At 40.3% G+C, this 14,895-nt stretch overlaps 1 pseudogene; it reads right to left on the bottom strand.

Moving 5' to 3' along the window:
• Positions 1–329: 329 nt before the first annotated feature.
• Positions 330–13,972, bottom strand: LOC108383875 (olfactory receptor 2T2-like; annotated as a pseudogene).
• Positions 13,973–14,895: the final 923 nt, after the last annotated feature.

Raw genomic sequence — 14,895 nt, 5'->3', positions numbered from 1 at the left:
GATCTCATTCCAAAGTAGGTCAGCAATACGGACACAGAAGACACATGAACACGTGTAACACATAAACACATTTATTCAAGACTCTTCATAGGGATACCTGGCCTGCCTGGGATGATGAATAGTACTGTTTGCAGAGGATGGTCTCTCGAAGAGAATGGTCTCTGAAAGATGTTTTTCAGTGAATCCAGACAGGTTGGCATATGCTGAGATGACCTGTTGGTAATTAACGATCATTAAAATGATGGTGAATGTTTTTCAGAACCAAGGATATATTTTCTGGAATAACTGTGCCTTTGACCAGAACATAAGAGATGTTTGCACCAGCCCATCTAGGGTTTTCTGGGCGCATCCCCTGCTCTGATTCTCTGGGAGGAGGTGCATCTCCCCAGCCCTTTCCTTAGAGCTGCAGCCACCTCTTTATTCCTCAAACTGTAGATGAGTGGGTTGAGCATGGGGGTGAGGATGGTGTGGAAGGCCCACACAACCTTGTCTTTCTCTGGTGTGTGGTGGGAATGGGGAAGCACATTCGTGTAGAAGGCTGCCCCATAGAAATGGTCACCACCATAATACGGGAAGAGCAGGTAGCAAAGGCTTTGCGCCGGCCCTCAGCAGAGCTCTTCCGATGGACAGTGAGCAGGATGCGCATGTAGGAGTCAGAGATGACGGATACAGGGATGAGCAGCATGAGCACGCAGCAGGCATACATCATGGTCTCATAGAGCGATGTGTCCACACAGGACAGCTTCAGCACAGCTGGGATCTCACAGAAGAAGTGAATGATCTCTCGGGATCCATAGTAAGGGAAACTCATGATGAAGGGGGTGAGTAGGAATCCATCCAGGGAGCCGCCAATCCAGGAGGCCACCACAATGAGCAGGCAAATCCTGCGGGTCATGAGGAGAGGGTACCTGAGGGGGTTGCACACAGCCACATACCGGTCATAGGCCATGAGGCCCAGAAGGAGAAATTCACCTCCAATCAGGGTCAGGTAAAGGAAGATCTGAAGCGCACAGCCCAGGAAGGAGATGACCTTTTCCTCGAAAAGAAGGTCTCGCAGCATCTTGGGGACGGTGATGCAGATATAGACCATGTCCATGGTGGAGAGCTGGCTGAGCAAGAAGTACATGAGCGTGTGCAGGCGAGCGTCCACGCAGATGAGCAGGATCATGAGGGCGTTGGCCATTATGGATAAAGATGGAGAAGACCACGGCAAAGACAAGCCCAGGGGATGCAAGACGGGTGACAAGGCCCAGGAGGGTAAAGTCAGTGGAGTTCTGGGGAGCGGCCTATATGCCCGCCTCACTTGGTCGCTCCTAGGGCTCCAAAGGCAGAATGTTTGCGGATTAATTCATAATCCAATATTTCAGGAGGACCCACCCAAAATGGCATGTCAGAAGCAATGAAGGACAAAGAAAGAATCATTTTGAATCCTGGTTTCAATGTTAATGGTCTCTGTGACTTTGGACAGATAAATTAAAGTGTAAACTAACTCAGTTTTGTTACCTATGAAAGGCTGTTTATGGGTTTATGGCTCTGTAGGCTGGATAAGAAATGTAAATGTTGCTCATACAGTACAACTTCCAGAGTTTATTTTTATGCTTAACCACCTTCTTTACCTTTTCATGATCCTATCAATTTAGACTGAATACTTCCTGAGGTAAATAGTGGCACCTTCCTCTCCATATTGCCCCCAAGTCACTGATAATGGGCTGCTTGACTTTAAATTTTTCTCTGCCATTAAGATGATTGCATTGTTAAGATCACACATAGTGACACACATTTGCAATCTCATAAACTGATAGAAAATAAGCACAGCACCAATAAATCCAGGTAAATGGCTTCTGTTGTTAAACAGCTTTGTGCATAGTGGGAACATCAAGGATCAACAAAGAAATGTTACTTCAAATTGAGGGTCAGGGTGCAGTGGGCTGGGGACCAGAGGTGCTGCCAAAGCTGAGGTTTCAGGTACAGCTCACCTCAAGGATGAGTTGGGGTGACAGATCTCTAATGTGGATTTCCACAGTCAGACAGACTTACTCCTGAGCAGGGCTTTGGGTTCATTACTGTGATGGGCCTTCTGGTCAACATCACGGAGGGGGTTGAAATTTTATGACTTAATACTGGCTTCTATTATGATGTAGTAACCCAGGCTTCTCTTAAATTATTGTTCAGCCAAAATGTTAACAGTTTCTTAAACTGTTTCCCAGAATGGCATTCTGATCCTATAAAAATATTATTGTATCCTGGGATCTATTGCTAGTTTTTTTTTCCATTCCTTACCATTTATTTTTCTCCTGTTACCTTACTCTTCATATTTATAAGTAAAGATAACCCCATATGAGAAAGAAATTCCTGAATATTTAAGGGAAAAGATATAATACTACTAAAACCCCCTTGAACTAAATGGGATCACTTCTCAAAGTTTCCAGTTTTCATTCTTGAGGCATATAAACATGCATTTTTTGGATATGTTCAGGGATGTTGAGGGGTGAGTTGCCTATTTATTATTACTGTTAGCATTATTAATTATACTTTAATGTATACCTCTTCCCATTTAAGAGACAGAATTACTGAAGAAATATTTTTATAAAATTTATCAGCCACCAATACTATCAATACACCTGGATGTTTTGGTTCCATGACAGTCAAATATATAGTCTCCAAAGCATCAAGCAGGAAAAAAACACCATTTATTGAGTAGCAAAAATTATCAGAGCAGTAGAGAGCCTTTTTGTTTTTTGAGTGTTCATCAAAAATGGATTAAGAGTAATACTCGAGATAAAAAGTAAAATTCCAGAGGTGGAAAATAAAATGAAATTTTGTATTAACTGATACACCTTATCACTTGGAGAGGAGAAAAGCAAAGGCCTGGCTACCTAATAAACCTTACCTGGATATCAAATATCAATTCTCAACAAATCTGGTGAAAGTCAGCTACTTCTGTCTGCTTTAGTGTGTTAAATTTTCTTGTGACAGTCACAGCTCTGATTCATATACAGAGGCTGAATATAAGATATTACAGTTAAAATTGTGTATACAGGTCTCTGCAATAACTATCTGTATATTCAAATACCCACGTAGGTCAGCATTAATTTTATCTTGACTGACAGACAGTTTTTTCTTTTTACCTACACACATAGTGAATCTTATACATCATTTTAGGACAGTGCTGAATCAGTTTCTAATCAACCCTTTAAAATACGGTGAGGAATTGAAATAGCAAAAAACATGACCAAACAATCTGAACACTGAATTAAGAAAATAACAAGTTGCTTTTGAATCAAAATATAGGCCAGGGAATTTCACTGCATATAAACTCTCAGATTGGACCCTACAAAACATTCAAAAGAGCAAATCACTCTCATTGTCTCAAATTTATTTAAGGAATAAAAATTTTACTAACTCCTGGATCCCATCTTGGAGTAGATCCTGGCACAATAGAATACATAAGCTGAAGGAAAGAGGAAAGATTTTATTTAAATGAGCTTCCTTATTTTTACAGCAATGATATACTTGGTACATTAAAAATAAAGCAAAACAAAAAATGAATTGGACCCTGGTTTGTGTGTGGGATAGGATATGAGAGCATAGGGAACAGACCCTGCTGAAGGAGTAGCACACTAAGGGCATCAGCACCAAGGAGCATATTTTACTTTTGTCAGTGAATCAAATATATAAAAACTATGTGACCCATGGCCAAAGTGCACAACTGCTATTGTACTGTGAGATATTGGATACGATAGGCAAGCAATGACCATCCGTATCTACTACATTAGGAACACAATGATATTTTACGATTTGCTTCTGTTTACATCAATCCCCAGTCTCTAATCATAACACTGGAAGTAAATTGTGATTTGTCTTACTAACACTACGAGATCCCAGCCTCCATCCCCACCAGGTGGCCCCCTTCCCCCATCACCTTCAACCCCGCGGCTCAAGGCTCTCAGGTTTTTTACCATTTCCCTTCCCAACTAGAGTTTTGTTATATTTTTGTTTGTTTGTTTTTAAGAAGAAAAACAGAAGAAGAGAATTTTGTCTGCGTGACTTCAGATGACGTTCTTTCTGCTGCTCAAGGCAGAGCATATCCTGCACCCAGGCAGGCTGGAAACCCATCCCCCCCACGGGGGGACACGGGCGTGAGGGAAGGTGCAGCATGTCGGGGGTGCCGTGAGCAAGCTCTGGGGCTCTGCCCTGGGAAGGTGTGGGTGAGATTCATAAAGGTGTTGGCGCTGCCTGTGCTCTGCCATGTGGAGAGTAGGAAGAAATAAGGGGAGCACAGAAGGGCACTGTGCGGGGTACAAGCTGCGCTCTTCAAGGCAACGTGCCTTCTGTTGCCCTGAGAGAATTCATGAAAGTCACGCAGTTTGTGACCCTCACGACATCTTTTAAGAGGAGAACACCAAAGGAGATGAGGCAATATTCTACCAGGAAGAGGGTTTTCCAAGGAGGAGAGCTCCTGAAACACCCCTTCTGGTACCCTGTATGTATATATTTCACATTTTCTGAACATTATGGTACTTTGACATCTTTGAAGGCCTTGAAAACTATGGAGAGGCTGCTCCTCCCGGGGCTGGCCAGGCCCCTGGAGCAGTGGAGGTCCAAGCTGGACGCATGTCTGTGATAAGCAGACTGACCAGACCAGAGCCAAGCCTCCTCTGCCTCGTGAGGAACCCTGGAGACACGATTCATCATCCCAGATTAATGATTAATTAATCATCTGCCTTCATCATCCCAGAAATTGGTACCAGGCAACCAGATGTCACACTGAAGCCCAACTAAATTGTTTAAACCAAGTCAGTCTCTACCTGTTCCCGGTGTCCTGACTTATTTTCCCAGAGGAAACTCCAGTGAAGGCTGTGGGCTCCTACTTTCTCGGCACTCTGCCTCTGACCACCCAGTGATTCTCCCACTCGGCCCTGCCATCTGTGTTGTACCTGGTCTCTAGGACCTGGGAGTGTAATGAACGTTTTCCTGAACCTCTCCTCTGTGTTCTCAGCTTATCTTCATTTCTCCAACATGCAAAAACAACCTTCAACCACCCCCAACTGCGCACCAGGAGGGCAATCCTTTACTTAAAAATATTCAGAGAGAAACCCATGGTTTCCTTTAGTAATATACACCTTGTCATTTACCCATTTTTGTCTGAACACTCCTCATAATAAATACTAAGTAGTCTTTTCCAACCAATCGGCTCTTACAAATCCTTTTCCTCTTTAGTAAATTAAGCCATGCTGTTCTAAACAGTTACTAGATTCCATTAGTGTCTCATATTTTAAGTTAAAGTACCCCTTTTTCAATAATATGGCTGCTATAAAGAGTGAATGCACACATTTATCCTTCTCGATCTTGAATAGACTTTCTAATGGTCACAGAGTGATGCCTAAAGAAAAAATCCAAGTGTTTGGGGATATTTTATCTGGTTTCCACAAAAATCTAAGATACTACCTCAGAGCAGCTGACTCCAAGCCTTCATAAAGCAACTGTGAAATGGCAGACTTCTTAAATACTTGCATATGGAGGTGGGACTAGGCCTAAGGAAACTGTTCATTAACAATGGGTTTCAGCATCCCACAGGAGGAGTCCCCAGGTTAGTCATTAACCTGAGTCTACTGGGTCTGCCTTGGGCATGGGAGGGCTGGTCAGCCAGAGTCCATCCCCCTTACCAGGGGTGCATTCTTTACCCAAGTGAAAGGCTGTAATCACCTCTTGATATTTCATTATAGATCTCCTTATCTAATCCTGGTATCTCTCCAGTGTAATAAAATATGTTCTAGGGGTGAGATTGACTCACCATAGGATTTTTAAATAAAATTTTTAAGAGTATAGCTAATATATAATATTATATAGGATTTAAGCATACAATTCAATGAGTCCACAGTTATATGTATTATTAAATGCTCACCCCAACTCGTGTAGTTACTATCTGTCAACATAGAAGGATATTACAGAACTACTGACTATATTCTTTATGCTGCAATTTCATCCCCAAGATTCACCCCAAATTTAAAATAAAACTTAAAGTTTCTAGGAGGTGGAGCCAAGATGGCAGAGTGAGTAGAGCAGCAGAAATCTCCTCTCAAAACCACATATATCTATGAAAATGTAACAAAGACAACTCTTCCTAGAATAAAGACCAGAAGACACAGGACAACATTCAGACCACATCCACACCTGCGAGAACCCAGCACCTCACAAAGGGGGTAAGATACAAGCCCCCTCCCCCCAGCTCCTGGCGAGAGGAGAGGAGTCAGAGATGGAGAGAGAAGGAGCCCAGGACTGACAAACACCCAGCCCCAGACATCCGAACCAGAGCGCAGACACAGTGCATGCACGGGGCCCTGGATAGTAGGGAAACAGGGCAGCAAGAATGGTGAGCGGGTACAGGAGGTCAGTGCCGGAGGACAAAAGAAAAGCAAGCGGCCATGTTTTTGTTTGTTTGTTTGTTTGTTTGTTTGTTTTTTGTTGTTGTTGTTTTGTTTTGGTGAGAGGTTTTTGGAAATCTTAAAGGGATAGGGACCCCAATACTAAGGAAACAGGGCAGCAAGACCGGTGAGCGGGTGCCTGAGGCTGGTGACAGAGAATAAAGAAAAACGAGTGGCCATTTTTTTTTTTTTTGTGGTCGTTGATTTGTTTAGGCAGGTGCATTTTGGAAGTCTTAAAGGGGCAGGGTGGGACACTTAGTCCAGAGATAGGGAATATGGGAATCTCTGGCACTCTAACCCCATGGGCTGCAGGGAGCATGGAGGCCCCTTACAGAGATAAATAGCCTCTCGGCTGCTCGCCCTCCAACGTGATTCCACCACTTTGGAGCAGCAGCCTGACCCAGGCCATGCCCACAGCAACAGCAGAGATAAACTCCATCGCAGCCAGGAAGGAAGCAGAAGCCCTGTTTGTGTGCAGATACCCAGCACATGCCACTAGAGGTCGCTATTATTCCAGGAGAGGAAGGCCACAAACCAACAAGAAGGGAAATTCTTCCAGCCATCACTCAACCCAGCTCTACAAACTATTCCTATCACCATGAAAAGACAAAATTACAGGCAAACCAAGATCACAGAGACACCAGAGGAGACAGACCTAATCAGTCTTCCTGAAAAAGAATTCAAAATAAAAATCATAAACATGCTGATGGAGATGCAGAGAAATACGCAAGAGAAATAGAATGAAGTCCATAGGGAGATCACAGATGCCACAAAGGAGACTACAGAAATGAAACAAACTCTGGAAGGATTTATAAGCAAAATGGATAAGATGCAAGAGTCCATTGATGGAATTGAAACCAGAGAACAGGAACGCATAGAAGCTGACATAGAGACAGATAAAAGTATCTACAGGAATGAAACAATATTAAGAGAACTGTGTGACCAATTCAAAAGGAATATTACCCATTTTATAGGGGTACCAGAAGAAGAAGAGAGAGGAAACGGGATGGAAAGTATCTTGGAAGAAATAATTGGTGAAAACATCCCCAAACTGTGGGAGGAAATAATCGAACAGACCATGGAAATACACAGAACCCCCAACAGAAAGGATCCAAGGAGGACAACACTAAGACACATAATAATTAAAATGGCAAAGATCAAGGACAAGGAAAGACTTTTAAGGGCAGCTAGAGAGAAAAAGGTCACTTCTAAAGGAAAACCCATCAGGCTATCATCAGACTTCTCGACAGAAACCTTACAGGTCAGAAGAGAATGGCATGATATATTTAATGCAATGAAACAGAAGGACCTTGAACTAAGCATACTGCATCCAGCATGACTATCATTTAAATATGATGGTGGGATTAAACAATTCCCAGACAAGCAAAAGCTGAGGGAATTTGCTTCCCACAAACCACCTCTACAGGGCATCTTACAGGGGATGCTCTAGATGGGAGCACTCCTAGAAAGAGCACAGAACAAAAAAACCAACAAATGAAGAATGGAGAAGGAGGAATAAGAAGGGAGAGAAGAAAAGAATCTACAGACAGTGTATATAATAGCTCAATAAGCGAACTAAGTTAGGCAGTAAGATACTAAAGAGGCTAACCTTGAACCTTTGGTAACCATGAATTTAAAGCCTGCAATGGCAATAAGTACACATCTTTCAGTAGTCACCCTAAATGTAAATGAACTGAATGCACCAATCAAAAGACAAAGAGTAATAGAATGGATAAAAAAAGCAAGATCCATCTATATGCTGCTTACAAGAAACTCACCTCAAACCCAAAGACATGCACGGACTAAAAGTCAAGGGATGGAAAAATATATTTCAGGCAAACAACAGCAAGAAGAAAGCAGGGGTTGCAGTACAAATATCAGACAAAACAGACTTCAAAACAAAGAAAGTAACAAGAGATAAAGAAGGACACTACATAATGATAAAGGGCTCAATCCAACAAGAGGATATAACCATTCTAAGTATATATGCACCCAACACAGGAGCACCAGCATATGTGAAACAAATACTAACAGAACTAAAGGGGAAAATAGACTGTAATGCATTCATTTTAGGAGACTTCAACACACCACTCACCCCCAAGGATAGATCCACTGGGCAGAAAATAAGTAAGGACACAGTAGAGCAGATGGACCTAATAGACATCTATAGAACTCTACATCCAAAATCAACAGGATATACATTCTTCTCAAGTGCACATGGAACATTCTCCAGAATAGACCACATACCAGCCCACAAAAGGAGCCTCAGAAAAATGCAAAATATTGAAATTCTACCAACCAATTTTTCAGACCACAAAGGTATAAAACTAGAAATAAATTCTACAAAGAAAACAAAAACGCTCACAAACACATATAGGCTTAACAACATGCTCCTAAATAATCATGGATCAACGAACAAATTAAAATAGAGATCAAGGAATGTATAGAAACAAATGACAACAATAACACAAAGCCCCAACTTCTGTAGGAAGCAGCCAAAGCAGTCCTAAGAGGAAAGTATATACTGATCCAGGCACACTTAAAGAAGGAAGAACAATCCCAAATGAATAGTCTAACATCACAATGATCGAAATTCGAAAAAGAAGAACAAACGAGGCCTAAAGTCAGCAGGAGAGACACAATAAAGATCAGAGAAGAAATAAACAAAATTGATAAGAATAAATCAATACAAAAATCAATGAAACCAAAAACTGTTTCTTTGAGACAATAAACAAAATAGATAAGCCTCTAGCCAAACTTATTAAGAGAAAAAGAGAATCAACACAAATAAACAGCATCAGAAATGAGAACAGAAAAATCACGACAGAATCGACAGAAATACAAAGAATTATTAAAGACTGCTATGAAAACCTATATGCCAACAAGCTGGAAAACGTAGAAGAAATGGACAACTTCCTAGAAAAATACAACCTTCCAAGACTGACCAAGGAATAAACACAAAAGTTAAACAAACCAATTATCAGCAAAGAAATTGAAACAGTATTCAAAATCTACCCAAGAACAAAACCCATGGGCTGGATGGATTTACATGGGAATTTTATCAGACACACAGAGAAGACATAATACCCATTATCCTTAAAGTTTTCCAAAAAAATAGAAGAGGAGGGAATACTCCCAAACTCATTCTATGAAGCCAATATCACCCTAACACCAAAGCCAAGCAAAGACCCCAACAAAAAAGAAAATTAGAGACCAATAACCCTGATGAATGTAGATGCAAAAATACTCAACAAAATATTAGCAAACCAAATTCGAAAGTATATTAAAAGGATCATACACCATGACCAAGTGGAATTCATCCCAGGGATGCAAGAATGGAACAACATTCAAAAATCCATCAACACCGTCCACCACATTAACAAAAAGAAAGACAAAAACCACATGATCATCTCCATAGATGCTGAAAAAGCATTTGACAAAATTCAACATCCATTCATGATAAAAACTTTCAGTAAAATGGGAATAGAGGGCAAGTACCTCAAAATAATAAAGGCCATATATCATAAACCCACAGCCAATATTATACTAAACAGCGAAAAGCTGAAAACTTTTCCTCTGAGATAGGGAACTAGACAAGGATGCCCACTCTCCTCACTGTTTTTTAACATAATACTGGAGGTCCTAGCCACAGCAATCAGACAAAACAAAGAATTACAAGGAATCCAGATTGGTAAATAATAACTTAAGCTGTCACTATTTGTAGATGACATGATATAGTGCATAAAAAATCTTAAAGACTCAACCACAAAAGTACTAGAATTGATATCGGAATACAGCAAAGTTGCAGGATACAAAATTTAAACACCGAAATCTGTAGCTTTCCTGTACACTAACAATGAACCAATAGAAAGAGAAATCAGGAAAACAATTCCATTCACAATTGCATCAAAAAGAATAAAATACCTAGGAATAAATCTAACCAAAGATGTGAATGACCTGTACTCTGAAAACTACAAGTCACTCTTAAGAGAAATTAAAGGGGACACTAACAAATGGAAACCCATCCCATGCTGCTGGCTAGGAAGAATTAATATTGTCAAAATGACCATCCTGCCCAAAGCAATATATAGATTTGATGCAATCCCTATCAAATTACCAACAGTATTCTTCAATGAACCGGAACAAATGATTCAAAAATTCATATGTAAACACCAAAGACCTCGAATAGCCATAGCAATCCTGAGATGGAAGAATAAAGTGGGGGGGATCTCACTCCCTAACTTCAAGCTCTAGAATCTGGCTAAGATCAAGAAAAAGCAAAATAAACCATCCAGCAGGCAAAACAGATATCCCAAAGTCCATGTACAAAATAAAGTTTAGATACCTCACTCACTCAGGCTTCCTTTAATCTATTTATTTTATTTGTTTATTGGAGACAATTACATCAAGCTTGATAAAATGATTTGTTCATAGAAAGTAGATAGGAAGGGGAAGGGCCTACCGAAAGTACTGAGCAGTGTTTTAGCTCACAATGTGAGAGGCATGTCAGAGAGGAAAAATCCTACAAAGCCAATCCAAGGACCTCAGACAGTAACACATGGATTCATTAGGGCAAGAGCAAATCTTTTCAGAGATCATTTCTGTATGATTGTGACAGCCCAGAGGTTATCTTGAGGGACCAAAGTCACATTCAGGTATGCTTGGGAGCTCTCTCAAGACTGTTTTCATCCCTAATGTTTAAATTAAAATTGAAAAACTTTTGATGATGAAGAGTTTAAAACTTAGACTCTCTGGCATATAAAATAATATATTTCAGATAAGTAGTGTTTTGGGATATATTTTTAAAAATGCTTAACTGAAGCACCATCAAAATGGCAGAATAACTGGTAAGGGATTTCTTTTTCTGATAAACACAGTAAAATTCCGACACAAAGCCTCAACAAATGAAAACATGAATATCTAAAACTGACATAGATATGCAAAAATACTCTAGTACAATAAAACAATTTTATAATACATCAGAGCCCAGAAGAAGTTTCTAACTTATCTGTAAGGAAATGACTTCAAAAATCATGATCAAAATGTGAAGAATGGAAAATATCTATTAGTAAAGAAATGAGAAGAACCGTAGCAGTCATTGATCTAAGAGAGGTTAGATCATACAATAATGGTACAATTCAGAATATTGCTTGCATACACTTTGACCCAGCTATCCACTTCTAGGAATTGTTCTTCAAGGTATACTTAAACATAGGTGCACAGACATATGCACAAGGGAATGTATACCCTTGTTGGAAATATGCATATCCTTTGCTTTGAAATAATCAAATGAGAAGCAATTTAAATGCCCACTAAAAAGGGACTGATGAAACAAATCATATTATATCCACAAATGAAATACTATGTAGTCATTAAATAGGAGGAAATACTATATATAGATGTATAAAATTGAGTACTTTAAATTAAAAAGCAAGTTGCAGAGTATCACAAATAGCACTATGTAGTTTGTTTAAAATTTTCTCTCTATTTGTGTATATGCACGTATGTGTAAACTCCCATGTGGTAGGATATGAGTGGAAAAAGGGTTAGAAAGATGTATACCAGATTGTTATATCAGCTGAGTGGGGATTTGGGGTAATGGTCAAAGGCCAGACATTTTCACATTTTATTTTACATATAGCTATATAATTTGAAGTTTCAAAAATTATTTAAAAAATATTAATAAAGAAGAATATTGTCGTTAACTCTGAAAAATTCAGTTGGTAGGTTAGGCCAGCCCAAACTATACTTGAATTAAAATAAAGAAATAAAAATGACTGAATACAAGAATGGTGTATAATAATCTTTCTTGGATTTAAAGGAAATTCTTGAATAGGTAGGTGGTTTCAAATCAGCAAAAGTCAGTATAATGAATATGGATTGTTTTGTCTCCTAAAACTCCTCCCTCTGTTCTCTGGGGCAGCTTCCCCCTCTGTTGGGAAATGCTTCTTTCTCCTTTGCAAACTTTTGGCTTAAAGAATATGTAATTTTCTTTCCAATTCGATGCTCCTGACCACAAATGAAAGGCCTAAATAAAGGCCAGCATGTAACCCAAGCTGAGCCAACTGTTTAAACACCACCATCTCCCCACAGTTATGACTGACGATGCAGGTTTCTACCTGATCTACCCAAGACCCATCCCAGCTCTTTCTTGGCATTTTTCAAACTGGGTTTGGAGGAGAAGGAGGCATTCCCTCCTGGATGGTGGGAATTAAGGAACGCACCTTCCTGGAGCTGCCGCCACCCACTGGGAGGAGCCCAGGTGCAGAGGATCACGGAGCCACTATTAGAAAGAATCTGTGAGGAGGGCTGCAGAGTACAATGGCCCAGCTACGCCACCGCCCCGCTTCCTTTCCTGTGGGTACCTGGGAGAACAATTCTCCTTTCCAACTAAGTTAGTTTAGTTTGGGTTTCTGCCCTTTATGACCAAAAACATACTGGCTAATAACAGAAAAAAAGGGTGAGCAAACAGACAAAATGATTTGCTTTCACCTTCTTGTCAATGGCTGTAATGATGACCTAGCAATCTGAAAGAGCTGATAACATTCAAAAGATTACATATTAGGGTGCCTACAACCTTTAGAACATAAATCCTAAAATCCTGAACTTTGTTTACAAGTTGTTAAAGAGTTTCTATTCCTCCAAAGATCATATTTTTCTGGTTGAGTGATCGATTATGAGGGAAAAAAAAGTAGAATGATTTTTCACAGGTTCAAACACCAGAGAGAGATTTTGTGGCCACATATCTCACCTCTGAGTATCATTTTAAAATTACTATTAGCAGCTTACTATGTGCAAAAATCATATTAAAAAGACTTAATTGAAAACTTTGATAGCAACTAGTTGAATGTCGAAATCAGTATAATTCCTTACTTGAAACTATATATGAGATTAAAAAAATAAAAGAATGAACAGAACACACATTTAGACATGGAACAATTCTTACAAAGCTTCATCTCAGAGAAAGGTGTCCAAAGTTTCTATTTTCAGTGTTTAGTAAATAAAGGTAAGAATGTCTTTGTTAGTCCACCCACTGGGAGTTATTTAAAGTGCATCACATAAAGCTATCTTCATCCCATTGTAATACATGTAAATATCTACATATAAAAAGGCATAATTATTAAAGCAAATGAGATTAAGATGTATAGGAGGGGGAAAGAAGATTCGATTATGTGGATTTTAGCCATTCTCGAAATGATGAAATTCACCCCAAAATCAAAGTGTCCCTCTGTATTTAAAAGCAAAGTCAACTTATACAGTTTAAAAATAGAAGATGAGCTAAGACACTACTAAATTATAGGGAAATTATAAATGATATTCAAATATAATAGAAGTCAATGCATAAATTATTAATCATAATAGTCATTACATAAGAATGAAAAGGCACAATAAAAAAGAACACTTTAACAATTTTACATTCAAACAATGTGACACTAAATGGTAGCCATCAGAGCTCTCACCGCAGACGCCCGAGTGCCTTGAGGAGCACGCCACTGGGCCGTGACATCCCTGACAGCGGGAGGCAGCAGCATCCACTGGCTGCTCATGTGGGATCCAAGGCACACTCATTCTTGGAGACAAGAGATGCCTCTGACTGAAACCTCAGCTTAAGGACTCCCCAGTGATTTCCCAGGCCTCCTTAGACGATGAGGCAGTCTGAACTGCTTCCACCCACCTTCTCTCCCTCTTCCCTTCACTCTAGGTCAGACGTGCATTGTGCTTGATGACTTCCCCAGCCTTCTCTGGCTCCCTCCTCCTATTCTCTCCCAGGCTTTTCCCTAATACACACTTGCAGAGTTAATGTGGTCTTGGCGTCTGTTTCCCTGGTAACCCAGACTACCTGGAGAGAGGGACAAAATAATACATTTGTGGCAAGAGCTGCACGGTATCAGAATGTGATACGTACTCAGCAAGTTCAGGCTGTAGGCATGCTAGCACCATAATATTTCAGATGTGGCAGGGGAAGGAAGATGGAAATAGACTTAACAATATAGTGATTCTCCAAGGCAGGTAGATCCCAGGGACAAGCACGGATTTCTGTTTGGCAGAATTCAGCACTTTGAGAATATCCCAAATAGGGTCTCAGATGCAGAAAGCAGTAACCATGGGTGCATAACTGTGGTTGACTCATCTGTTCATCTAGTGCCAAGGATTCAGGGGGCAGGATCAGGTTTCCAGGGGACAGTAATGTTGAGTTGGAGCTGAGATCCGGTCCTGGTGGAGAGGACCACCAGAATGGAATCAGCAGCTCTGTGGCATCATGTGGCTGAATATCAGCTTGACTTTCACATAGCTCCCAGCACCTCTGGGATAAATGCTTTCCCTCTACACTTATGTCTGTATGCTTAGGGGGCAGGGGGTGGTGATGAAAGATAATATCTCTTCTAACATGCAGAAGAGGATTTCTTGAAAACTGGACCACATAGGTCATGTGCCCAATCTTGAACCAACCACTGACCAGAAGCATGCC

Source organism: Manis javanica, chromosome 14 (assembly GCF_040802235.1).
Source record: "Manis javanica isolate MJ-LG chromosome 14, MJ_LKY, whole genome shotgun sequence".
Lineage (NCBI taxonomy): Eukaryota > Metazoa > Chordata > Mammalia > Pholidota > Manidae > Manis > Manis javanica.
The sequence above is the reverse complement of the archived record's forward strand: the minus strand, read 5'-3'. Positions and strand labels throughout refer to the sequence as shown.